The sequence below is a fragment of the Meles meles genome, chromosome 2 (genome assembly GCF_922984935.1).
Source record: "Meles meles chromosome 2, mMelMel3.1 paternal haplotype, whole genome shotgun sequence".
Classification (NCBI taxonomy): Eukaryota; Metazoa; Chordata; class Mammalia; order Carnivora; family Mustelidae; genus Meles; species Meles meles.
In genome coordinates, this window is record NC_060067.1 from 136,461,521 (window position 1) to 136,489,333 (window position 27,813).

Genomic DNA, 27,813 nt, shown 5'->3' on the forward strand with positions numbered 1-27,813 from the left:
TAACATCATTCTAGAGGTATTGCTCTTACTTCTTAATTAATTAATTAATGCTTTTAAAATAAAAAACAACGAATAAGGAGAAAATAATGAGATCTCCCAGTGGAGTGAATAGCAAATGGGCTACTTAAACCACAATAAAAACCAAGACAAAGTCCCAAGATAAACAGTACTTGGGAAGTTAATTGTTTACCAAGTGCTTATTTGTTCGGCCTGGCTTACTGTTAAAGAACACTATAGAAATTGACCTGTGTTCAGACACGTCACCCTATAAACCACCTGTTGAGTCTCAATGTGCCTGGACGGAAGGAACAGTCTTTGCTTGCTCAAAGCTGTATATATTAGTGGTATTTACAGAAGGGCATGTGATAGAAAAAGTAAATAACTGAACTTGTTCATAGCTTCCTGTTTCCTTCTTGATTCTTCAGGAGGGGATGACTTTTCCCTTTGGAAGTACAGAGTCTCCTTGGACAAAACTTAATTAAAACTCCAGCTAAATTACTAAACTTTGGTTAATGAATTGGCATCAGGAAGCCCCTCCATTTTCATGGCCTCTTAGAGTTCAGTGAAAATGTTTATTAAGGGACACAGCCTGTCCTGCTCTGACCCCAAGACACTGAAGACTCTGTTTGAATCAAACTCAAGGGCTTCTTCCTAGCCACCACTCTCAAGGACAGGAATGCTTCTGGTAAGTTTCTATAAAATCCTCATATTTTCTTTGCCTCAAAAGAAACTCTTTTTTTTTTTAATTAGCCCGTATTGACTAATAATTAATTTCATTGCCATAGATATGAAATTCCACTTATCATTCTTTCCTGGAGATTTTTTTTAGTATAAAAGAAATATGGCTATAAAGGGGGGAGAAGAAGTCTGCGCTTTGTGGAACACACTCTCCGAATATTTTTCTTTTCCTTTGCCATCTGTGACTGATTTCTTTGTGCAATTTTTTTCCAAGTAACAAGAAGTGTATTTTCGTTTATTTTCAAGGTAGAATTAAACAAATCCAATCACAAGACCTCATTCAGTTCTCGTATTTTCCTCTTATTGAAATTATGGTACTGTATTTTGGTGAAAGCAAGAAATAATTTCAAGAGAAATATTTCTGAGGGACATAGCTAATAATGCATTCTTTATTTTTAATTTAGGGCTAAATGCAGATAAATTTCCTCCTGAATATTTCTAAAGATGTTTTGTAACAAACTGGTGATAGAAATCTGTAACCGAAATTATTTTGTTCTAGATACTCAACCAGCATTCTGAAGTAAAAATGTTATGAGATGTGCCTTAAGAATTCAAACTGGACTGAGGTTATTCAATTGCCTGTTGTGTTGTGTGATGAGGTACAGAAAATTCGTCTGGTCTCACAGGACTCCTCTCTGTTGAGACAGAGCAGTAATCATATTACCAACAATTAAAACCAAAAATTCTCTGGGTTGCAATACTTATAATTAATCTACATAAAACACACACAAAATGCTGTTTTTTTTGTATTTTTGAGTCCAAGCAAGAGTATTTTATCTAAGACTTTAGCAGCAAAGACTTTCTGTTCCCAAATTATTGAAAATTTTCAAACATACAAAAAATTAAAATGATTATACCATGAACACCCAAATACCCACCACATAGATTCTACAATTAACACTTTGCTGTATTGGCCTCTCCAAATATTACCCAATACCACTCCATCTATTCATCCATCAACTCATATTCTTTACTTTTATTTTTTTAGAGAAGTTTTAGGTTCACAGCAAAATTAAGAGTAGGGTACAAATATTTCTCATATGCTCCCAGCCTCCCCCATTATCAACAGTCTCCCACCACAGTGGTACACTTGATTACAATGTATTGTACTGATTAATCAGGTTACAACTGATTCAGCTAAATCAACACATCATAATCACCCAAAGTCCATAGTTTATGTTATGTTACCCCTGGTGTTCATATTCCTCGATCCCTGGCAATCACTAATGGTTTCCCTGTCTCCATAGTTTTGCCTTTTCCAGAACATCATATAATTGGAATCATATAGTAACTTGCTTTTCCAGGTTAGTTTCTATCAGTAATAGACATTCTTATTGTCTTTTCATAGCATGGTGGCTCATTTCTTTTTAGAGCTGAGTAATATTGCATTGTCTGGGTATACCACAGTTTATCTATTCACCTGCTGAAGGACAGCGTTGAAATTTTGGCAAGGATAAATAAAGCTGTGTGCTGGGTTTTGTTTGGAGATAAGTTTTCAACTTCTTTGGGCAAACACCAAAGAGAGTAGTTGCTAGGTCATGTAGCAAGAATATGTTTAGCTTTGTAAGAAACTGCCAAATTGTATTCCAAAGTGGCCGTACAGGGGCACCTGGGAGGCTCATTTGGTTATACACACAACTCTTAGTTTCGGCTCAGGCCATGATGTCCGGGTCGTGAGATCAAGAACTACGCAGGGTCTGTTTGAGATTCTCTCTCGCTCTCCCTCTGCCCCCCAACTCTTACTCTCTCTCTCTCCCACTCTTTCTAAAATAAGTGAACAAATCTTTTTTTAAAATGGCTGTACCGGGGCACCTGGGTGGCTCAGCAGGTTAAGCCTCTGCCTTCGACTCAGGTCATGATCTCGGGGTCCTGGGATCGAGCCCCGCATTGGGCTTTCTGCTCAGCAGGGAGCCTGTTTCTCCCTCTCTCTCTGCCTGCCTCTCTGCCTACTTGTGACCTCTGTCTCTCTGTCAAATAAATAAAATCTTTTAAAAAAATGGCTGTACCATTTTGCATTCTCATCAGCCATGAATGAGAGTTTCTACAGCTCTACGTCTTCACCAGTATTTCATGTTGTCAGTGATCTGGATTTCTAATAAGTATGTGGTAGTATCTCGTTTTACCTGGCATTTTCCTGATGACATATGATATGAAGTATCTTTTCATATCCTGAGTGACATTTGTATCTTTTTTGGTGAGGTGTCTGTAAAGGTCTTTGGTTTATTTTTTAACTGGGTTTATTTTCTATTGTTGAGTTTGAAAGTTCTTTGTGTATCTTGGAAAACACTGCTTTATCAGATTTTGAGTTTTGCAAATATTTTCTTTCAGTCTGTGTCTTGTCTTCTCACTCTCCAAATATAGTCCCTCGCAAAGCACTTTTTCATTCTAATGAAGTCCCAATTATCAATTCTTTCTGTTTGGATTATTCTTTTGATATTTTATAGATATTTTTTAGTGTTTTCTGATGTCTGGTTTAAGATAAGAGATATAAGTCAGGAACAGCCAGACAGAAGAGAAGCCCAGGGCAAGGTGTGAGGAAGGGCCCAGAGCTTCCATGCCCTGTCCTGGAGAACCACTGTCCAACATCAACACATGTTCACCAAGCCAGAGGCTCCATCCTCTTTAATTGTATGATGCATTTTAAAGTTGCAGACCTTGGGGCAACCTGGATGACTCTCTCAGTTAAGCGTCAGCCTTTGGCTCAGGTCATGATCCCAGGGTCCCTGGCATCGGGCTCCTTGCTCAGCGGGAAGTCTGTATCTCCCTCTCCCTCTGCTGCTGCTGCTCTCTCTCTCTCTCTCTTTGTCAAATAAATAAACAAACAAACAAACAAATAAATAAAATCTTAAAAAGAAATAAAGTTGCAGACCTCAGTATACTTTACCTAAACATTTAGGGATACATGTCACTAACTAGAGTTCAATTGCTTAACTTCTTTCTTGAGAGGAAGTTCGTGTGCAGTAAGAAGCACAAGTCTTTCGTGTGCTATTAGATGGGCTTTGATAACTATATACATCTGTGTGATCCAAATCCTTGTCATCACTGCAGATCTAGAAACCTTTTTATTCCCCTGCTTAGTTGGTGCCTGCTCCCACCTCCAGAGGTAAGCGTTCTTCGTCTCCTTCAGACAGTGTGTATGCATGATCTTGTTTTTATGTTCATTCATGTTTTTGTGTGTATCAGTAGGTCATTCCTTGTTTACTGATGAGCAGTAGCCTGTTAGATGAATATACTGCGGTTTGTTTATCTACCTCTCGTTGGTGGACACTGGGGCTTCACCCAGGTTTTTAGCTATTCTGAATAAACCTGTTATAAATATTCTTACACAAATCCTTCCATGCATACATGCTGCTGGGTCATAATTTAGTAATAATCTTGGTTTTATAAGACTCTACCAGAGCCTTTTCTAAAGTAATCATATCATTTTATCAGCCTCACCAGCACTGCGGGAGAAGTTCAGTTACCCCATCCTCTTGTCAATTTTGAGGTTAAGCGGCTCTTAGTCTGCTGGTTGGGCGGTCCTAGCTCATCGTGCTTGGATCAGCATTTACCTGATGTCTCCTGTGGCTGAGGGTCTTCCCACAGCCATTTGCATAGCATTATTAAATGTCTATTTAAATATTTGGCCTATTTTTTTTAAAAATGGGCTGCTGTTTTTTTTTATTATTGAATTAGAGGTGCTGCAGGGTATGCTGAGGGTATGCTGCAGCTACAAGTTCTTTGTCAAGTGCATGTTTTGTAAATATTTTCCTCCTGTCTGTGGCTGGCTCATTCATTTTCTTTTCCTTTTTTTTGGGGGGGGGGGTAAGATTTTATTTATTTGACAAAGAGAGAGAGCACAAGCAGGGGGGAACAGCAGAGGGAGAAGGAGAATCTGGCTCCCTGCTCAGCAGGGAGCCCTTCTCAGGGCTCATCCCAGGACCCTGGGATCATGACCTGAGCAGAAGGCAGAAGCTTAACCCACTGAGCCATCCAGGCACTTCTCATTCAATTTCTTAAATGTGTAATTGGTGAGCACTAGTTTTAAAATTTGATGAAGTCTAAGTACCTATTTTTGTATTATCGTGAATTTCTGTGTGCTACCTAAAAACGTCTTGTTTTTTTTCAAGTTGCAAAGATACTCTTCTATGTTTTTTTTTTCTTTTTCCCTAGAAGTCTTATCATTTTAACTTTTACATTCAGTTCTAAAATTATGTGTTTGTGTTTGGTGTGAAGCAAGAGTGAAAGTTCTTTGCTTTTTTTCTTTTTTAATGAATATCTAGCTTAGTGAATATCTATCTTCTAATGAATATCCAGTGTTTAAAAGGAAAAAAAAAAAAACTATTTTTTTCCCTTTCTCTACTGGGTTTCTTTGGAGACTGTAGAAAAATCAAATGACCATAAAGAGTAGATCTTAATTTTGGACTCTATTCAGTTCCATTAATTCATTTGTCTCTTCTTATGCAAACACCACACTTTTTTGATTACTATGGCTTCACAGTAAGTTGCCAAGTCAGGGAATATGAGTCCTTTAAATTTACTCTCTCTTCTCAAAAATGTTTGGATGTGCTACCTCCTTTGCATTTCCATAGAAAATTTAGAGTCAGATTATCAATTTGTACAAGGGCAAGGTAAGATTATGACTATGATTACATTAAATTTATAGGTTAAGTTAAGAATAAGCTTAACAATGTATAAATATGGTATATCTCTCAATTTATGATTTCTCTCAGAAGTGCTTTGTAGTTTTAAAGGTAGAGGTCTTTTTTTTTTTTTTTACATAAATGGTCACAGAAGTTTTATTCATAATTGTCCCAAACTGGAAACAAGCCAGATATGCATATTGACACATGAATTGATAGCAAAATGGAGAATTTTCATAAAATGGAATACTACCCAGAACAAAAAGAATAAATTGAGTGGGATTTATCACCCAGTAGGATTTATTCCCATTTTCTTTCAGGATGGAGGGTGAAGCTGATTGGGTGAAAGGCTAGTCTGGCAGAAAGTAGGACAGGGATCCTCTGTTACTGAGAAAGTCAAGAAGGGGCTAGGAATCACCTTTATTTTTAATAAATAAATAAATAGCTAAGCCCTCCTTACAGTGACAACTTCACTTCTCCACTGGCCCGGGGGTATCTCCAGCTCCCTTGCATCCCCCCTATTCTTAGGGAGGAGTTATGTGCCCTGTAGCTACAGTCAGCTGATCCCACCCACCCTGCTGAGGCCAAGCCAGTTCCCTACCCTAGCAGCTTTCAGGTCATTTGAATTGTGCAGCTAACTCTGCAGCCATTGTGGGCTTTTCCATCTTCTGATCCTGTCTACATCATGTGTTTCTGAGATTCCTTTAAACTGACATTCCATTCACCATCCTTGTGCCTGTGTTCTACTACTATGATGGATTTATTTAAAAAGATACATCAGGGGACATCTGGGTGGCTCCCTTGGTTAAGCATCTGCCTTCAGCTTAGGTCATGGTCCCAGGGTCCTGGGATCAAGTCCCATATCAGGCTTCTTCCTCAGTGGGGAGCCTGCTTCTCCCTCTCCCTCTGTCTGCTGCTCCCCCTCTTATGCTCTCGCTCGCTCTCTCTCTGTCAAATAAATAAATAAAGTCCTAAAAAAAAGGAAAAAAGAAAGAGAAATATTTTAAATCTAGTGTTCTTTCTAAGACTATATGATGAAGATCAGCCGTTTCTTTATCAGCCGTTTTTTCGTCATTTTAAGTTTTGCCACCATATGTGAAAAGTATTCATTAGAATGCACTCCTTTGGGGAAAAAATAGAGTGTACCCCTTTGGCTGAGATGACAGAAACCAAATTTGAACTAGCTTTATGAGGGTAATAAAAATTTGGGTGTTTACAAGTACCAGACATATGGTAAGTATTTCAATGTAAAGGCCTTGTACCTCTTTTGTTCATTTATTCCTAAGTATTTAAATTCTATTTTAAAGGGAATTCTTAGATTTTATCTTATAATTTTTGAAACCGATCAGTTTTGAAACTGATTTTTTAATACTGACCTTGTATGTTGAGATCTTGACAAATTCTAATAATTCCTTTGTAGAATCCTTAGGATTTTCCACTTAAACTATCATGTCATCTGCAAGTAGAGATAGTTTTACTCTTGTTATGTTCTTCAGGTTTTTTATTTTTATTTCTCACCTTATTGCAATGGCTAGAACTATACCAGTGTAACACTGAATAGAAGTGGTTGGAGTGGACATTATTGCTTAGGGACAAAGCATTCAACATTTCACCTTTAATTATGATGGTAGTCATAGTTTTTTTAGAGATTCACATTATCAGATTGAGGAAGAGCCCTTCTATTCCAATTTGCTAGGAATTTTTTTGTTGTGAATGGAGTGCAATTTTGTCAAATGAGTTCTCTGCCTTGATTTAAATGGTTATATGGGGTTTTTTTTTCTTTATACTCTTAATAGAGGAAATTACATTGATTGAAATGTCAAATGTTAAACCAACCTAAGAATAATCTGGGATGAACTTGGTCTTTCTGTCATCCTTTTCTGTACACCACTGGATCTGATTTTGCTCTTATTTTGTTAGGATTTTCCTGTTTATATTCATTAGGAATATCAACCTGTAATTTTCTCTTGTTGTTTTTGTAGTATTTGTCAGGTTTGTTTATCACAATTAATGCAAGCCTCATAATATGATTGGGAACCATTTTCCTCTGCTTTTATTTTCTGAAAGGTTTTATGTAAGATTGGTGCGTTTATTTTCCTTTAGTGTTTGATAGAATGCACCATCTTGTGAGAGCCCATCATAATCTTCCTGTGGATAAGGAAATCAGTAATAATGGCTTTCATTTTGTAAGATCCTACAATGGGTCAGTTGCTATATTAGGTGTATTATATATGTTTTACTCTACTAGGTGTATTATATATGTTAATTCACTTAATCACCACAACAACCCTGTGAGATAGATATTATTATTCTTTTTCCTAAGATTTATGTATTTATTTTAGAAAGAAAGAAAGTGTGAGTGGGAGGAGGGGCAAAAAGAGAGGGAGATAAGCAGACTCCCCACCCAGTTTTTAAAATACTAAGAACAGACTTAAGAAAAGCAAGGGAGGAAGCAAGCTGAGTGATCATTTAGGAGGTTATCTCATTAAACCTTGTAAGAACTAAGTGTACCGAAGCATGCCTGATTGGCTCAGTCAGCAGGGCAGGTGACCCTTGACCTCAGGGTCATTAGTTCAAGTCCCACTCAAAAAAAAAAAAAAAAAAAAACCTAAATCAAGGTGATAGAAGTGATGAGATTCTGAATATATTTTGAAGGTAAAGCCAACAGAATTCCTTGATGGAAGAGGATATGGGGTGTGAAAGAGGAGCGTCAAAGATGACTTCATTCAAGGGTTTTGTCCTGAGTAACCAAAAGGGTGATGGAGTTGTTGTCAAATGAGAAGGGAAGAGTATGAATAGAAAGGTCAGGGGGTGAGATGAAATAAGAACATGTTAAATTTGAGAAATGGTACTTAAAAATCCAAGGATACATGAGATGATTGTCTAATGAAATCTCTTGAGTTCTTTGTAGCATAGCAATATTGTCATTGCGTATTTCTCAAAACAATTGCCCAGCTCTAAGTTTTTATTGCTATGCTAAGCTCAAGGGTTAAAGTGTCTTGCTTATTTTTAGATCGTTTAGAGCCCCACCATATATTCATTTATAGTATCTGAATGCCAACTCTTCATTAAAACACACACACTCAGGATTTACTAGAAACCGAACTTCATGCTATAGTATACATTTATCAGAGAAATATTCTGGTGACCATTGCTAATACAAAGAAGTGAACTAAAGGGGTGCGTGGGTGGCTCAGTTAAGCATCTGCCTTCAGCTCAGGTCATCATCTCGGGATTCTGAGATCAAGCCCCACATCAGGGTCCCTGCTTGGTGGGAGTCTGATTCTCCCTCTCTTCTCCACTCATGCTCTCTCTCATCTCTGTCTCTCTCTCTCAAATAAATAAATAAACTCTTTTAAAAAAGTGAACTAAAAACTTCATCTTAACAGTTTCATAAAATAATTGAATCGTTTTCTTGAGTTTATTTCTATGCTTCACATAATTCTCTTATCTTTTTCATCAAGTCATCCATTATTATCACAAAAAAAATGGTTATAAACTGGTCTTGAAACTTAGGGCTTATCTTATAATTTTACAGAGGTAGTTATAAAAACAGACACAATGTCTGCCCTTTGGATCTAGCAATCCAGAAATCACAGCACTGACAAACAGTAAAAGAAGTCATGGTCAATTACTCATTCCTAAAATAGAGTCTATAGTTGGCAAGAGTTAGGTCAGTAAGACTCTGCCGTCCAGCAGCCCCATGACCCACCATCACAGTTATGCCTGAGATGTGACAAGTAACCTCCAACCTGGACAGCAGACTCAATTTAATGAAGTATCCCATGCTTAGTCTTGGCTCCCAATTCCAGGGCTCTGGCCAGCTCAGCCAGTGTTTACAGGAAGGAGAAGAACATGCAAGAGAGCCACCTCAATCCATCCAGTCTCCAACACGCCCAACAATCACACAACACACACTCTGCAAGGCCAAGGAGTACCAAAGTGGAAACTTTCTAACATTCAATAGAAACTCGGTAGTGTAAAGATAATGATTCAGAGGTGACATAAGTATTTCTGCCTTAAAATGGCAACAAGTAGGGATGCCTGGGTGGCTCAGTGGGTTAAAGCCTCTGCCTTGGGCTCAGGTCATGATCCCAGGGTCCTGGGATCAAGCCCTGAGTTGGGTTCTCTGCTCATCAGGGAGCTGCTTCCCTTCCTCTCTCTCTCTGCCTGCCTCTCTGCCTACTTGTGATCGCTGTCTGTCAAATACATAGATAAAATCTTTTTTTAAAAAAATGGCAACAAGTATGGGCAAAACAAAATAGGACAGCTCCTCCCAAGTTTTAGGGAACCCAAACACTGGAGATATACCGGACATCATCTGGAATTCAGGATGCTGGAATTACAGTTATGAAGTCCTGAATGTCTTTCTTTCATTTTAACAAATATCTACTGCAACCAAAATGATAAAATGTCTAGTTCAGCAAAAATTATAGAAAATACTCAGCAGCATCTAAACAGAGCCAACAATACTGCCATAAAATAAGATGCAAAACACTTATTTATACGTCATGTAAAACTCATCTAAACTCTCTCAGGTTGAGAAGCATTGGAGTTACTCATTTGTGGGTGGATTTATGTGATTCTATACTGCCTAGAAGAGTGAAACACCTTGAAGAACTAGCAAAGAGGAAAATCTAAAGATACCTGTATGCATGCTCTCCTGGGGCAAAAGTAGACCTCAAATAGCCCTGAATTTAAAAGACTCTGGAGATCTATTATTTTTCAATCACAAAGGGATTCTGACAATTTTTGATTAGAGGATGAATATCTAACTAGAGACAAAAGAATAAAGAAAAAATGAAAGTTAATATTCTTAGCATGAACTTGAGTTAAAACAGCATATGTGTGTGTGTGTGTGTGTGTGTACACACATATATATCTTTAGAAGGCAGAAAGGGGGAAAAAAAATCTAGAAAACCTACACCGTAGAGAATTGCAAATTTGGTGATGGTTCTTTCAGCAATATAAAGCCACTGCCTAAAGAATTCTGTGAGAATATCAAAATGAGAACACAAACCTTCTGTGATTTTTTTTCCTATTTTACTTTACTTCCCAAAATTCCCCAACAAATATAATATTTATAATCACTAAAAAAAATCAGTAGGTATTATTTTTAAATCACCCTTTAGAAACCCAGAAAACGATATTAAATAAACTAAAAACCAATAAATACATTAAAAGGGATGAGAATAGTCTCTTTAAAATAAGTATGTAGCTAAAACCTGAAAAATTTTGAAGATTGACCAAATAGAGACACAGTTTAAAATTGAGGGATTTATGCTTTACAAAGAACAGATCTGTGGAGACAAACTAAACTTAGCAATTTCCAGAAGAGGTTTGGGGCACCTGGGTGGCTCAGTTAGTTAAACGTCCTACTCTTGATTTCAACTCAGGTCATGATCTCAAGGTCATAGGACAGAGCACTTTTTGGGGCTCCCTGCTCAGTGTAGTGTCTGCCTGAGGACTTTCTTGTCCTCTGTCCCACCCCATGCTCACTCATACATGCACATGTGTGCATGTTCTCTCTCTCTCTCAAATAAATAAACAAATCTTTTTAAAAAAAAATTTTTAGGGGGCGCCTGGGTGGCTCAGTGGGTTAAAGCCTCTGCCTTTCCGAGGTCATGATCCCAGGGTCCTAGGATCGAGCCCCGCATTGGGCTCTCTGCTTGGCAGGGAGCCTGCTTCCTCCTCTCTCTCTCTCTGCCTGCCTCTCTCCCTACTTGTGATCTCTATCTGTCAAATAAATAAATAAAATCTTTAAAAAAAAAAATTTTTAGGAAGGGGGATAAATTTCAATGACTAATTTACTGAGCACCCACCAAATGTAAGGCACTGTTCAAGATACTTTATCTCCTATGATTCCCCCTTAGGACTCGTAGACTCCCTAAACATGTAGATTAAAAAAAGCCAGTAAACCACAGTATATTTTGACTTGTTCTCATTGAGCAGATAACCTTGTTCTAAGCAGTGTTTTCATCAAATATTTAAAGGCTCGTGTAGAAGACCCACCCATTGGCATAGATGACATAAAGCTGAAAGGATTCGCAAAATTGTGGCATGATGAGAAAATGATCCCAAAAAAGGTCTTAGACAGGTGGGATAGATGGGCTAAATCTAATAATATGAAATCTAATGAGTAAAAAATATTAAGAACCAAACAACCAGCTATGAAAGAATTCAAGTTAAGAACTATAATTTGGGATACCTTGGTGGTTCAGTTGATTAAGCAGCTGCCTTCAGCTTGGGTCATGATCCCAGGGTCCTGGGATCCAGCCCCGTGCCAGGAAGCCTGCTTCTCGCTCTCTTCCCTGGCTTGTAATCTCTCTCACTATCTTTCTCTCTCAAATAAATAAATGGAATCTTTAAAAAAAGGAAGAACAATTTGACAATTTGGTAATAATACAGAGAAAAAGAGACATGGGGGTTTAGTCTGTCAGTAAGTATAATTTTTTTTTTTTAAATCAGGACTGATTGGCAACCAGATCATTGGGAAAGGAGAACACATACAAGGCAGTGCATGCAGCTACTGTTTTATGAGACCCTAAGCAAATCAAATTATTGTCTTCATGGGGCTCAATCCGTTGGGCGGCTGCTTTCAGCTGGGGTCATGGGTTCTGGGATCGAGCCCCGCATCGGGCTCCCTGCTCAGTGGAGAGCCTGCTTCTCCCTCTCCCTCTGCCTGCCATTCTGCCTACTTGTGCTCACTTGCTATCTTTCTCCATCAAATAAATAAATAAAATCTTAAAAAAAAAAAGTATTGTCTTCCACTTGGGTACCTCACATTAAAAGATTTGGAAACCAGGGAGAGAAATCACAACAGAAAAGAGATGCAGAACTATGTCAGATGAGGAATGGTTTTTTTAGAGAAAAGAAAGGAGGTGCAAGTGATATGTTATAAATTCATTGTCTTCAAATATTTGAATAGCCCTCACACAAATGCAGAACTATTTAAGAACTGAATTGGAATGACTATGAGGAGAAAAAGTCAGCTCGTCTAAAAAAAGAGTTTTCTAATGAGCAGAGAGCTGGCCAGAGGTTAAAAGGGTTGCTTCCAAAGGTAGTGAGTACCCAGTCACTAGAGGAATTCAAACCTGGGCTGGGATCTATTCTGCCAAAACAGTTTAGGGAGAATTCATTGTGTAGTGAATAGTCAAGGTGATCTTTAATTTTCTTTCCAAACCTGAAATTGTACTTAAGGGAACCTTCTCAGGAAGAAGATGGCTTTTTAGTCAAGAATTGAAGAGAGATGGCTTGAAATATGGAGTCTAGGAGAGCAGAGGTCAATATGACAGAGAAACCAAAATAAAGACTGAGAAAATCAATCAAGGAGACATTTATCAGATTGAAGTATGAAGTAGAAACAACAGTACGGGAGCAAGAACACACCCGTCATTCAGCAAGTGCAACGGAGCATACGAGTATCTTAGTCTGTGTGTACCACCACAACATGAAGCATCGCAGAGAGCTCCGCCATTCATGCTCATTCGCTTCCAACCTATAGCACCTTGTGACCACTAGATGACAGCATTTCTTTTCCTTTTCTGTTTTTACTTGGCTTGCTTCTATTTTTCCAAGAGGAAACTTCAGTCCTCATCGGGATACTGGCAATAAAAACGATTTTTTGTTTTCTGAGCTGCTTTAACAAACTTAACAGCCTTCATATTCTCTGAAGAGGCACACAGCATGATTTATCTAATTTCCAAATATTGAAGGACTGCAGAATGTTCAGCAATGTATTCTACATCTCCGCTGACCGTGAGGAAATTTGAAGAATTCATATCCTCTATTGCTGAATTCACACATGATTCTGCGGACCTTTTTATCCCCCCTGTTATCTTTATCTCCCCTCTTCTTCCTTGTACTGCATTTTAACTGGTATTGGGTCACCCTCTGCACCCCGTATAGCCAGCCAACTTCCAAGATCCTTCTGCCCTTCCTTTACATTTCTTAGCTTCATCCCTTCTTCTCTAATCCTATTGCCAGACCCTAATACAGAGCTAAAAAATCTCACTCCAAGTTTATTACAGTTAGAGTTCTTTTCCTTCAATCTGTTCTTCACTTGGAGATGCAATTAATATTCTCAAAACACTACCTCATCATGACATTGTACTCTATTTTTTACGTAATCCCTTGTGCCCAGCATGGGGCTCAAATTCACAATCCTAGGATCAAGAGTCGCATGATCTACTGACTGAGCCAGCCGGGTGCCCCGTGGCATTGTACTGTTAATGACATTATATTTACCATCCAACAGCATTTAAGTCTAAGCTGTCACCATGACATTAAATTCTTTCATTTGTCCTTTGCCTAACCAATATTATCTTCTCCCACTACCTTACATAAAAACTCCTTCCCAGTTAATCTGCATAATGCTTTGCAAAACAGGATTCTAACTATGAGGGTAGGTTTTGGTTTGTTTGCTTGCCTGCTTGCTTAGTGGTTGGCTCATGGCCAGTATAGTATAGTGAGTGAGGATTTCCGGAACCCAGGCTGCCACAGGTGGTATTCTAGCTCTGCATATGCTAGTTGTATTTTTTTGTAAATTTTTTTAAGATTTTTATTTATTTATTTGACGGAGAGAGAGGTCACAAGTAGGCAGAGAGGCAGACAGAGAGGGGGAAGCAGGCTCCCCGCTGAGCAGAGAGCCCGATGCGGGGCTCAATCCCAGGACCCTGGGACCATGACCCTGGGACCATGACCTGAGCCGAAGGCAGAGGCCCTAACCCACCAAGCCACCCAGGCGCCCCTTTTTTTATAATTTTTTAAGTGAACTCTACCCCAATATGGGGCTCAAGCTCATGACCCAGATTAAGAGCCACAGCCAGGAGCCCCCACACGCTAGTCTTATAAGTTAGTTCATGTCTCAGAGCTTCAGTCCCTCATTTATGAAATGGAGATTAAAAACAGTATCTACCAGGGCGCCTGGGTGGCTCAGTCAGTTAAGCATCTGCCTTCGGCTCAGATCATGATCCCAAGGTCCCAGGATCGAGCCCTGAGTCAGCCTCCCTGCTCAGCAGGGAGCCTGCTTCTCCCTCTCCATCTGCCCCTCCCCCTGCCGGTTCTTATTTTCTCTCTCTCTCTAAAATAAATAAAATCTTAAAAAAAAAACAAAAAAACTAGAGATCGTAACGAGTTTTATGGTTGCCAGGGAGTGGGAAAGAGGGAGGACAGGGATGAATAATAAAGCATAAAAGAAACTATTCTGTATGATACTGTAATGAGGTTGACATAAGTTTGCCAAAGCCAACACAACCATATAACACAAAGAGTGAACCTTAATGTAGATTATGGATTTCAGTTAATAATAATATTTCAGTATTGGTTCATTAATTGTGACAAACAAACCAAGCTAATGCAAGATGTTAATAATAGGAGAAATGGCAGAGAAGGAAGGAGAGTATATGGAATTCTCTGTACTGTCTTCTCAATATTTCTGTAAATCTAAAACTGTAGTTTTAAAAAAACCCTAAGGTTATTTCTTATTTTAAGATATTAAAATTATATATAGAGAAGAAAGCTTATGTGACTTTAAAAGCAGCCAATAATGTGTTGACCTACTACAAAGATCACACAACATTCCTTTACTTATTACAAAGAATCAAGCCTTTGAATAAATCATTAAATTCTGCTTATTTATGCCAAGGTGACTTAATATCAGTTCCTATAATATTGCCCAGACTTACTGTCAACATGATTTAGCAGATTTTGTCTGTACTCATAGAAATTCACCTTGGATTTTAGAAACACTGGAGTGGAAAAAAAAATACATTCTCAGAGAAATAAACAGAATTCATCCATGATTACAGATACAGACATACCATAAAAAATATATTCACTTTTCCCTACATTCTGATTTCCCCAAACCATCCAGAACACCCACTTCTGTTTTAATTATTGTGTTGAACTGCTCCTTCCCATGCCTTCTCAATCTGAGAATGGATCTGTGAGTCTGGGTTTTGATGCAGCAGGGATGACAGAAAGAAATGGTGAGGCAGTATGGATAACACCGCCAATTCAACAACACTCTGGTGGTCATAGGTAATAATTAACTTCAAATTCCTACCCCAGAGATGGCAAGACCCCAGAGAGAACTAGGAATGGGACCAGGGCTTTTTGTCAAGGTGGCTTTAACTTCATAAAAATCATTTTTTTAAAAAATCTAAATAACAGAAGATACCAGAAAAAAAGACAAAAGATAGATTGAAGATAATAGAATATATATATTTAAAATACATAATGAGTGTCTACAAATTAGTGAGAAAATTACAAATGCCCAGTTTAAAACTGGACAAAGGATAGGAACAAAGTTTTCATAGACAAAAGCATATAAAATAGTCAACATATGAAAAAAATATTCAACCTCACTAAAAATCAGGGAAAAAACAGTTTAAACAGAGAGAGAATTTTCAACTTCAAACTGGTGGAAAGAAACACTAAAGAGAGAGCGTTGGGGAAAGATTGGGGAAACAGTCCTTTACATATGGTATTGGTTTTTTGCAAATTCCATGGAAATTTATGAAGAAATAATATTTCAAAGTTGTATAGTTTCAGTAATTCTACCTCTATAAAACTTTCCTAGAGAAATCTGAACCTCTCTGCAAAGTTACATTTACAAAAAAATCTTTGCTGCCGCATTGTTGGTAATGGCAAAAAACTAGAAAGAGCCCAAATTTCCATCAGTTCAAGAGTGGTTAAACACATTATGGTAGGGTCATACTCTAGAAAGCTGGACTCCCATTAACCAGAATTAACTAGGTCAACGTGCAATGGTATTAAAATGTTTTAAGATACATTTTAACCTCCGTTTGCAATATCCTTTATATTTTATATTTTAAAACATACACACCAAAGGCACCTGGGTGGTTCAGTCGGTTAAGCGTCCAACTCTTGTTTTCAGCTAAGGTCATGAGATCAAGCCCTGAGTTGGGCTCTGTGCTGGGCATGGATTAAGATTCTCTCTCTCCTTCTGCCCTGTCTCTCTCTAAAAAACAAACAAACAAAACCATGCTGACCCATGACATAGAAATTCTGTCCTACAAGATTCTGTCTTTAAAAAAACACAAAAAGCTACAAGCTTCTAATCAGAGTTCCCAAACTATTTTCAAATATTAAAAAAAAAAAATTGTCCAAAAGAAAAGAAATCTGTCAAAGCCAGCAGATTTTTAAGAACCCGTGATTCCCTCAACCACCTCTGTTCTGCAGAGGATAAACCTATGTTGTCTCTCAGTCACAGGGTCTGACGAGGTCATCTTTTACATTCAGAGAAAACTGAACCCTTCGATGAAAGACTCAATAAATCACTTCCACAAAATAGACAGTAAATGAATTTAGAATGAGTTACAGTGGAAGGACGTGAAATCTCATTCTCTGGATGTTCTTAAAATTATAACGTTAACCCACATATCTGGAGTCATTTAAATATTTGGCATTCGTGTAGTAAACGCTGAAAGGCAGAAAGACAAAAAGAGGGAGTTTACTTCCAACTAGATAATGCTATAATTTTCCCCCAATGGAGATCCTATTTCCTGTCGACATACACGAGCTCTTGTTGTTTAGGTCTGATATTGGAAGTTCCAGGGCTGAATTGTTAACATGTTTGTATTTAGTTAGGCTAGGTTTGATCCAGCTATCTGAGGTCTGTGGGTTTTTTCAATAAAAATTGCTTCAAATCGTCTATTTATCACCTGGCTGGCAGATGCCAGGTAATTTCAGGCACGTGAACAAAAGAGATTTTACTCTGAAGCTGGGTCTAATCGTGTCAGATAGATACTAACATCACTTCTTATTCCTTCATGAAATGAAATACACCCTATTTTTACCCCCAGAGTGGTATCCAAAAACTCACAAATGTATGTAAACAGAAACTGCCTCTGCCATTCATTCATGTTCTCTTCTAATCTGTACGGTAAAGGCGTAAGTTCAGTGACACCAATAGTTCTGCCAAACTTCGAGAAAACAAGAGCACACTCGCCAAATGTATTGTTCCAGGTGCATGAAAATACCTTAACAAGTTTCAGTAAATCTCACAAGTGTTTAATTCTAAAATAAATAATTGTCGAACAAACTGTCTCTAGATGAGAGTGTGCTGAGCCACTGTTTGGTTTCTATTACAGGTGAAGAAGTTTGTGGCGGCTCATGGAGCTTCCATTCACCAGGCTGGAAATGGCATTCATTTTACTGGCTTTTGTTATCTTTTCCTTATTTACTCTGGCTTCCATCTACACTAACCCCGATGAGAGGAATGAAGGTAAGAAGAGAAAGCTCTTTGAGGCTAGTCTCTATGTCTTTTGCCTTCCAATCACCTATTTGTATGGTTTGATTGGTTTGGTTTCTATTCTGTGTGAGGATGAGTTTGTTTTGGGATGTGGTGTGCACATGTGAGAAAGAGAGACAGAGTTTCTTATTAAGTAGCACAAAAAACCTATTGTGGCACTTCATCACTATTATTAAAAGGTTTAGAAATGGACAAAATTATCGCCTGATTTCTGATCCCAGGATTTGGCAGATTTTATCCCTTGAACCTAATATACATATAATGTAAAATTAATATATATACTATAAAATTAGATATTTATTTATTTATCTAATTTTAACTTTCACCATCTTCCCATCCCTGCCCCAAGTCAGAAATCTAAAATGTACAAAGAGCTCAATGTTTTAAAAAGTTTTTAAAGGTAATTTTTCTATGAGGCAAACATAAATGAGTTTATAAGAAACAAATTCCAGTGTGGTATAGTATGGAGTGTAGTTGTGTGTGTGCATACGTGTGTGTGTGTGTGTGTGTTCAACCATACATGGGAAGGAAAAGGATTTGAGTTTTTTCTAATGATTTCTTGTCAGAGCCCAAATATTTGAAAAATAGATAGAAGTATTTTAAAAATTCAACACCACATGTTTACCCATTGCCAGTAATAACAATTCTTAGCAACAGATTATACAATTTCAATGGTGTGCTTGGTATTTCACTGTAGTTCGAGGCTCAATACAAAATTGATCAGAACTGGCCATTTTTAAGGCCAAAAATTTTACATATATATAAGGAAAATTACATACATTTGTAGAGATAAGGATAAAAATCATAAAAAGAAAATTGTGCTTCCTATGATTGGGATATCCGTCCATCAATTTTTGATTCTAAAAGTTCTCTCAGTGAGACAAAATATTATTGTCTTTTTTTTTTAAGATTTTATTTATTTATTTGACAGATAGAGATCACAAGTAGGCAGAGAGGCAGGGAGGCGGGGAGGTGGTGGGAAGCAGGCTCCCTGCTGAGCAGAAAGTCCGATGTGGGACTTCCCCCAAAATATTACTGTCTTGACATACAACACTTAAAGAAGTAGAAAACAAAAGTCAGTGAATAGACAGTCCAGTTCATACTGACATGCAGATTAGGAAACAAAACAGGAGTCCATAAGTCTTTTCCTGCTCCACATTATGCTAGTTTAAGATAGGTTTGGTTGAAATAAAGAGTACAACCAAAATAGCAGTTACTTAAACTAGGCAATAATGTATTTCTCCCACCTGGAAAGGAAGCCTGGAGTAGTAAGTTCATGGCTGACGCAGCACTCCGTGGGACCCGGGACAGGCGAGTCCTCTCTTGCTCTCCCATCTCCAGCTTCCAGCTGCTGTGTCACAGACCAATGTGACTGACCCATATTTTGCCATCATTTATGCATGCCAGTCTGCACAAAGAAGGAGGAATGGCACACTTCTTTCCTTTGAGGGCACTTCCAGAATTTGTGTATACCCCTTCCCTTTGGCCAGAATTTCACCCGTGGCCATACCCAAAGGGAAACTACGGAGCATAATTTTTATTCTGCAAAGCATGTGCTGAACTAAAATTTGGGGCTTGTGTTCTGGAAGGAAGAAAGAAAACCAGAAGTGTCTGACAGACACATAGACTCCTTTTTTTTATTTATTTATTTATTTATTTATTTATTTATTTGACACACAGAGAGAGACAAGCAAGGGGAGAGGCAGAGGGAGAAGCAGGCTCCTCGCTGAGCAGGAAGCCCAACTCAATACTCAGTCCCAGGACCCTGGGAATCATGATCTGAGCTGAAGGCAGACGCTTAACCAACTGAGCCACCTAGGTGCCCCTGAACACATAGACTCGAAACCATGAATTAATTAAGGAGCTAATAGTCATTAAATCAAGGAACATTTGAGCTAGAAAGAATGATAAGAGTGCATCTAATCAACTGATTCTTAACCACCAGAAATGAATATTGAAAGCCACATTATGCCTAGGTCCCATCACTACCTAGTGAATATGCATTTCTAAGGCATCATACCTGGCCACATGTCTTTTTTTTTTTTAAAGATTTTATTTATTTGACAGAGAGAGATCACAAGTAGGCAAAGAGGCAGGCAGAGAGAGTGAGAGGGAAGCAGGCTCCCTGCAGAGCAGAGAGCCGGACGTGGGACTCGATCCAGGACCCTGAGATCATGACCTGAGCCGAAGGCAGCGGCTTAAACCACTGAGCCACCCAGGCGCCCCCTGGCCACGTGTCTTTAAACATGCTCTCTTACCTTTTCATCTTTGGTTAAGAAGTACTGAATCTGGGACAGCTGGGTGGCTCAGTTGGTTAAGCGGCTGCCTTTGGCTCAGGTCATAATCCCAGGGTCCTGGAATCGAGTCCCCGCATCTGGCTTCCTGTTCAGTGGGGAGCCTGCTTCTCCCTCTCCCTCTCCCTCTGCCTGCCATTCTGCCTGCTTGTGCGTGCTCTCTCTGTCAAATAAATAAATAAAATCTTTAAAAAAAAAAAAAGAAAAAGAAGTAGTGAATCTAACTATTCATATTTTAGATGGGATTACAGAGACCCAAAAATGTTAGTAAGTTTCTCAGGTGCTCAGTTAATTAGAAGAGCCAAAACTAGAGCACAGGTCCCACAGTTCCAAGTTCCCCCCATCTTCTATGCCACCTGCCTCCCTAATTATAATCCATGAGCATGAGGAGCCAAAGGATTAGAAGGGTCATAGAAATTTACCTTTCTGGGGCGCCTGGGTGGCTCAGTGGTTTAAGCCGCTGCCTTCGGCTCAGGTCATGATCTCAGGGTCCTGGGATCGAGTCCCACATCGGGCTCTCTGCTCGGCAGGGAGCCTGCTTCCCTCTCACTCTCTCTGCCTGCCTCTCTGCCTACTTATGATCTCTCTCTGTCAAATAAATAAAATCTTTAAAAAAAAAAAAAGAAATTTACCTTTCCCTTACATTTTCATATTCTATTTTCCCTAATTTTCTTTTTCTCCAACTCTGTTCTTTCTATACCTGTTGTTTATTTTCCAAGTGAAATCTATTCCTTCACCTGAATATTATCATACTGACAGAACTAGAGCTAGCTTTTCAGGGGTTCCCATCAAAGAACACCTTTGGCTTAGCCCTCACTGCTCTTCATGACCACCAGATCAGTCATAAGCACAATTTTACATGAGAAGCAGAAAGTGTACCCTTTCCTAAATGTAATAAAACTTGTGAGTAAAAATCCCTTTCTCAGCATAGCAGAGAATTATAAGAGTCACTGAAAATAAACTTAAATGATGTAGATTTAATTTCACACATGTACGGGGTGCCTGGCTGGCTCAGCATGCAGCTCTTGATCTCGAGGTCATGAAATCGAGCCCCACATTGGGTATAGAGATTACTTAAATAAATAAATAAAAGCTTAAAAAATAATTTCACACATGTTTATTGAAAATCTAATGTGTTAGGGGCACCTGCTTGGCTCAGTTGGTTAAGTGTCCAACTTTTGATTTCAGGGGTTGCCTGGGTGGCTCGTTCAGTTAAGCAATGGCCTTTGGTTCAGGTCAGGATCCCAGGGTCCTGGGATCCAGCCACACACTGGGCTCCCTGCTTAGTGCGCAGCCTGCTTCTTCTGTCTCTCTGCCCCTCCCCCCACCACCAGTTGTGCTCTCTCTCTCTCTCAAATAAATAAAATCTTTAAAAAAAAAAAAAAAAAAGCACCTGGGTGGCTCAGTGGGTTAAGCCTCTGCCTTTGGCTCAGGTCGTGATCTCAGGGTCCTCGCATCAAAACCCACATCGGGCTCTCTGCTCAGCGGGGAGCCTGCTTCCCTCTCCCTCTCTCCCTGCCTCTCTGCGTACTTGTGATCTCTGTCTGTCAAATGAATAAATAAAATCTTTAAAAAAAAAGAAAAAAGAAAAACCTCCTGATTTTGACTCTGGTCATCTCAGGTCATGATCTCTGGGTAGTGAGATCCAGCCTTGCTTCAGGCTCCACTCTGGACAAGAAGCCTGCTTAAGATTCTCTCTCTCCTTTGTCATCCCCACCTACCCCCACCCCTGCCTCCACTTGATAATATACACACACACTCTCTCTCTCCCTCTCTAAAAAAATGTCTAATGGTCTCAAGCTATAAGTAATGGAGGATCTAAAGATGAATAGAACGCAGTTCCTATCTGGAAGCTGATAAGCTAGTGGAGGATTCAGTTGTATAACCAGAGAAAAATTCAATAAATGGTCTACCAGAGATTTTTACTAGGACAATGGGGTCAGAATGGAAAGATCTTACTCAGGGGGCACTGAGATGGGCTTCAGAGAAGAAATGGCCATCTTGGTACAACTGGATATTGACAGAACAGGGTGAGGTAGAGCACATTCCAAGTAAGAAAACAACTTAAGGAAAACTACCAAACTGGAAAAAAAAAAAAAATATATATATATATATATACATATACATATACATATATATATATACATATATATATATATATATGACTGATAGAAAATCAACTATAACTTGAAATGTAAATAAGTCCATCAAGAAATTAGCAAGAACTAAACAGTGGCCAGAACTTTCTCAGTCCCTTCAGAGGTCAAGAGAGGAAGCAAACGTGTGACTAGTGTCACCTTTAAACCCAAGAGATGGAGGCCTCTGTTTTCCATCTCCCACTTGAAAGCAGTAATTTTCAAGCTTTAATTTGCATACAAATCACCTAGTGATTTTATGAAAAAGTATACTTTGTTCAGTAGGTCTGGGTGGGGACCTGAGATTCTGCATTTCTAACAAGCTTCCAGGTAATGACAACATTCCAGAAGATAAGTCAAGCCACTGATGTACACATTCCTAGTGCCAGGGGTGGTCTATGTCATCTATGTGCAGCAGGTGAGGAGAGACCTTGGGTGTGTGGCTGGGTTGCACACGTGCCGGAAAGCAAGTCCCTCTATAGTACAGAACAGGAAGATACAAAGGCAGGAAGAAAAGAGATCACAGGGCCTGGGTGGCTCAATGGGTTAAGTGTCAGTCTTGGGCTCAGGTCATGATCTCAGGGTCCTGGGATCAGGCCCTGCATTGGGAATCTCTGCTCAGCAGGGAGCCTGCTTCCCCCCTCTCTCTGCCTGCATCTCTGCCTGCGTCTCTGCCTGGTTGTGATCTCTCTCTCTCTCTGTCAAATAAATAAAATCTTAAAAAAAAAAAGAAAAGGAAAGAAAAAATACCACAGACCCCACTCTATTCTTGCCTCAGCTCCTACAAATGTAAGGAATGGATGAGTTTATATTTTAAGAAATTATTTTTATATTTAGGAGATTCATAGTCATTCCTTAAAAATCAAAGTATTTTAGTACTACAAGATTCCATGCAACTCTTAATAGTTTATGAATCCATTATCTCATTTGTAATTAGCATTCTCAATTCTCTTTCTCTATGTCTTTTTTTTTTTAAGATTTTACTTATTTATTTGACAGACAGAGATCACAAGTAGGCAGAGAGGCAGGCAGAGAGGGAGAGGGGGAAGCAGGCTCCCCACTGAGCAGAGAGCCCAATGAGGGGCTTGATCCCAGGATCCTGGGATCACGACCTGAGCCAAAGGCAGAGGCTTTTAACCCACTGAGCCACCCAGACGCCCCTTTCTCTATTCCTTTTTATAAGGAAACAGTTAAGACAACCCTCTTTGTTAAAAGAAGGTGTAATGTATGACAAAGCCCTTAGATACTTCAGGAAAATTTATCTGTTGAGAACCTGACCAATAACCTGCATTTGTTACCATAAGGAGTCACCACATAAAACTTTCATTTCAAACTGTCAATTCAACAACTTTTCACTGGAAGAAAAGTTCTGGCTATTTTGGTCTCTAACTGAATTTACACAGATTATCTACCTTTGACTGCTTAGAGGTATTTAGGAATCTTGCTTTCATTCTGGACCATAAAATATGTTTTAAATATTAAACTGAAAACTTAAAATTTAGCTTTTACTTGTACATTTGCATCCAAAGAAGAGCAGAATTTAGTCACTGTAGAAAATCATGAAGCCCCAAAGTAATCTTCTTGCCTGCTCAAGGAAACTTCACCTAATACCACTGTGATCAAAACTCCTCTGTGGACTTCAAAACTACACCAATGCATCCTAGTGTTACATACACACCCAAAATTCGTCATCCCAAGACCATTACTGTTTTTCTTTGAGATTCATAGGTACCTACTTCGCTGCTATATTGTCTTGAAAATAATAAAATAAAATGTGTAGCTTGATCATTATAGAATTAATTTACAAGGTGCCTTTCCAAAGATATTTTAAGGATCCACTCAACCTGAAAAAAAAAATTGTTGTCTCATTTTGATGACTTGAAAATTGAGAAAAATGAAAGTCACATTATGGGAGTGGAATTTAGAATGAGAGCGAGCTGCTTTTTCCCAGTCCAGGACACTGCTCACCAGACTACCCCATCTCACTGTCAGCATAAAAAACAATGATGATGACAGTGTTTACCAGGTAAAAGGCAGGATGTAAAAGGCAGGATGCTGAGTGCTTTAGGTGTACTATGTCCTTAAATCTTAAAACAACCCTATGAGATAGGTAATAATAACCTGACTATTGTACAAGCGAGGACCCTGACGCTTTAAACCTTAACCTTAGATCACTCAGCTAATAAGCAACAGAGCCAAAGTGGAGCTCTGGTATAGGACTTCAAAACCTGTATATGTAACCAGCATACTTTCTTTCCACATTACCTTGAAAAAGGTACTTGTTTGAAGAGAGAGAAAGAAAGAAAAGGAGGGAAGGAGGGAAGGAAGAAAAAAAAATGCATATATACCTCTCTTTATTCCTACAAAGGACTTCAATTGGCTAAAAATATATAACATGATAAAACCACATTCCCAGAAACTACATTTCTGGGTGGCTAAGTAAAGGAAGGAATCTAGACAAAGAGAAAAGTAAGGGTGGGAGACAGAAATGGATGGGATGGTGAGGAGAAGTCTCGCATACTGTTTCAGCAAAGAGTATAGACTGTGTTATGAAACGTTACTTCATTCATGTCCTGGCTCTGCCATTTGGTGACTCTGTGACTTAGGGCAAATGACACAAATTCTCAAAGCTCCCATTTTTTCATCTGGGTACTGGGGATGGTGATAACACCTGCCTCATAGAGCTGATGTGAGAACTGCATGAAATAAAGCATATAAAACACAGAAGGGGGCCTGTTATTAGAGTTTTCTCATTTGAAGTCTTCATAATTAGGATAAAGGAAAATATTTCTACAGAACCCAAACAATCTGTATTCATATAAACCATCCATATACTGGGTAGATGTCTTTCTTTTCAATCAACAGCCATACAATACAACCAGTATAAATCAACTACCTACAAAAGATAGAAACCTGATGTTAGGGAAGGGGAAGGACCGCTGGAATTGCTCAGGCAAAGCCACTGACAAATGGGGCACCTGGGTTGCTCAGTTGGTTAAGTGTCTGCCTTCAGCTCAGGTCATGATCCCAGGGTCCTGGTGTTAAGCCCCGCATCGGGCTCTCTGCTCAGCGGGAAGTCTGCTTCTCCCTTTCCCTCTGCCTCTCCCCTCCCATGCTGTGTCTCTGGCTCTGCTCTCTCTCAAACAAATAAATTAAAATCATTAAAAAAATGTTTTGCCCTGAAAGTAGATTCACTTTAAATGAACTTTTCCAGTACTTGTTATTCTCCAATTAAAAAGAAGTTTCCTGTTACAGAGGTATATGTTAGTCACCATCAGTTACCATCAAAGAAATTAGCTGGATACATGCTGCCAAGTTACCCATTTGTAGGGAGTGGGTCAGACTTTGGGTCCTATGCTTTCTTTAAAGCCAACCCAGAAGAGAAAACTGACAAGTCAATGTTTACCTGAGCTCTGTGCTTCAAACAGCTCTAGTTAAGAAATCCCTCCAACTTTTGTTTTCCAGAATCCCCCAACTCTTGTGTTCTGGGAAATGGCTTACCACAAAGAACCACCTTTCCCCCGTATGACGTAGATAAGACTGTCCACTCTTTCTCAGGGCTTCCGTAAGACTCTCCATGGCTCCTTTGTTTACCTGTGACAGAGCCAAACACAGACCTTTCCCCTTTTGCCTGAACCTGCTGACAGGGACAGACACAGACCCTCCAACTCTGTGCTCTTTGTCTCACGAATGATTTAGCTGAGATTAGAACTGTTTGTCTTCCTGAAACTAGCTAGGCATAGAGATCAACATTTCCTGCACAGCTGACCGACAGACTTTCTTTGATTACAAAACAATTCCAACTGTAAAGCACTCACCATGACTTTTCTACTCCTCCCTCTAGTCGTCTGAGGTAAAACCGCCTTGCCGAGACTATCAGCTTCAGATCTGGGATGTTCTCCCTATTATCAGAGCTTGAATAATACCTGTATCTTTACTTATTTATGAGTTTTGTCTTTGAGAAAACACGATCTCGTCCCTACATACGAGAATACGATATGTATATTTAAAAATAAATAATACAATGGCTAGCAGAAATACAACAATTTCTGGGATGGAGGAAAAGAAAAATAGAAGTGGTGCTCACTAGTAAGACTCTCACTGGGGTCTCTAGCTCAGTGGTCTTGAACTTGTTTGACTGAAACCCACTTCCACATCCGTTCCTACCAGACACACACACTCATCCACATGGGTACAAATGAAATGAGAATTTCATAAGATAATACTTCACCTCACCCCCGGTGACACACTTTAATACTTTCTGTTGTGTTCTCTTCGTCATCTTTTTTAATATTGATGGCAGTCCTCCTAATAGACTACATGACCCATTAAATTTCATTAGGTTCTAATCATTTCTAAATTCTAAATTCAGGCAATAGCAGCAAATACAGCTGGGAAGACAATTTAACAAACTACAGGTTAATCCCCGAGGCAAAAATCTTCACTAATTTACCATTGTCTAGAAAATAAAGTAAAAATTCCCAAAGCTCTTTGGATTGTTCCAAGTGAGATATTTCCACTTACCTACTAATAATGCCTTCCTCTTCTACCTGAATCTTATTTATTCTTTAAAGCAAAGGGGCACCTGGGTGGCTCAGTGGGTTAAAACCTTTAAAGCCTCTTCCTTTGGCTCAGGTCATGATCCCGGGGTCCTGGGATCTAGCCCCACATCAGGCTTTCTGCTCAGCAGGGAGCATGCTTCCCCCTCTCTCTCTCTCTCTCTCTCTGCCTGCCTCTCTGCCTACTTGTGATCTCTGTCTGCAAATAAATAAATAAAATCTTGGGGAAAAAAAGCAAAGTTCATTTCCTCTCTTCTATAATCACTCTAACCGAAAAATAAGTTCTTAGAGCACCTCTGTTATATATATCACTAATTTGGTACTTATCTTTATCACCCTGTATTATTAATTATCTTTGCTTGTATAGGAAATGCAACTACAAAATAATGAAACAGAGCTCCATAATTTGTTACTGGAATCGACAGCCCATTCAGCAAATATAATTTTATTTCATACTGTCTACAAGAAGACAGCGTGCTAGGCACAGTGAGAGAATGACAAATTACCCAATCACCAGTCTTGTCTTTAAACTCTAGAGTTTTTTGTTTTTTGTTTTTTTAAGATTTTATTTATTTATTTGACAGAGATTATAAGTAGGCAGAGAGGCAGGCAGAGAGAGAGAGGAGGAGGCAGGCTTCCTGCTGAGCAGAAAGCCCAACGCGGGGCTCGATTCCAGGACCCTGGGATCATGACCTGAGCAGAAGGCAGAGGCTTTAACCCACTGAGCCACCCAGGCACCCCTAAACTCTAGAGTTTTATAGGAGAGTTGAAGTAGGTAGATAAAAGTACAAAATAATTTTGTTCCCATCAAAATAAAATTCTTCGTCTCTGTATGAAGGCTTTCCTTGAAAAGTCAAAAAAATAAGACAGTCAGACCACCAAAGGAAGTGTTTTAAAGAAAATAAGAAAGGCCACTTTGCATGCCCCTGGAATATAAACTTTGTAACACAGAGATTTGGTCTGTCTTAGTCACTGCTTCACCCCAGCGTTTACAACACTGCCTGGGACAAAGGAAGCTCTCAGTAACTCACTGCTGAATGAGTTAATAAATAATACTGGCATCTTGGGGCACTCGGGTGGCTCAGTTGGTTAAGCATCTGCCTGCAGCTCAAGTCACCATCTTGGGGTCCTGGGATCTAGTCCTGTGTCAGATTCCCCGCTCAGTGGGGAGTCTGCTTGTCTCTCTGC

The 27,813-nt window shown here is 39.1% G+C and overlaps 1 long non-coding RNA gene across 2 annotated transcripts in view; it reads left to right on the forward strand.

Moving 5' to 3' along the window:
- The first annotated feature begins 255 nt into the window (after window positions 1-255).
- Window positions 256-27,813, forward strand: part of LOC123937045 — a 55,780-nt gene continuing 28,222 nt past the window's right edge. For both annotated transcript variants that reach the window (XR_006817405.1, XR_006817404.1), the window contains exons 1-2: window positions 256-685; window positions 17,477-17,610. This is a non-coding gene — a long non-coding RNA (uncharacterized LOC123937045). The remainder of the gene's footprint in view (window positions 686-17,476; window positions 17,611-27,813) is intronic.